General features: G+C 32.8%; 1 protein-coding gene across 1 annotated transcript in view; it reads left to right on the top strand.

Annotated features, from left to right (window-relative positions):
• Window positions 1-512, top strand: part of TMF1 (TATA element modulatory factor 1) — a 52,881-nt gene that overhangs the window by 28,894 nt on the left and 23,475 nt on the right. The gene's annotated exons all lie outside the window — the stretch shown is intronic.

Below are 512 nucleotides of genomic sequence, written 5' to 3'. Positions count from 1 at the left end.
CCTTCTATAGCTTATGCTTTTGGTATCAAATCTAGGTACTCTTTGCTTAACCACTAGATCCTGAAGATTTTCTCCTATTTTTTTCATAAAAGTTTAATAGTTTTATGTTTTACATTTAAGTCTATGTGCATTTTAAGTTAATTTTCATATATGATGTGATGTTTAGGTTGAGGTTCTTTTTTTTTTTTTTTTGCCAAATAGATATCCAATTGCTCCAGGACCACTTGTTATCCCACTACTCTTTTAATATGACTCCACTCTCAAATTAAAATACTTTGGGAAAAGAATGATAAAACAGATATAAGTTAAGATCAGTTCATTTGTCTCAGTAGGCATTCTTGCCTTAGGCAGTAAGTAGTTATCAGTTTAAATGTGGCTACTTGTGTCATTAAAAGTTTGAAGTCAGAATCACTTGGCGACTTGGTCTCTGGGGTATATGTATATGTGATTTTTTCTTTCTATTCTACAATCAGGTGAATCCCAGACCTTGTTGGCAGCAGCAGTTGAAAGAG

The sequence above is a fragment of the Propithecus coquereli genome, unplaced genomic scaffold, assembly GCF_000956105.1.
Source record: "Propithecus coquereli isolate 6110/MARCELLA unplaced genomic scaffold, Pcoq_1.0 Scaffold486, whole genome shotgun sequence".
NCBI classification, from domain to species: domain Eukaryota; kingdom Metazoa; phylum Chordata; class Mammalia; order Primates; family Indriidae; genus Propithecus; species Propithecus coquereli.
Note: the sequence above shows the minus strand (reverse complement) of the source record. Positions and strands in the feature narration are given on the sequence as shown.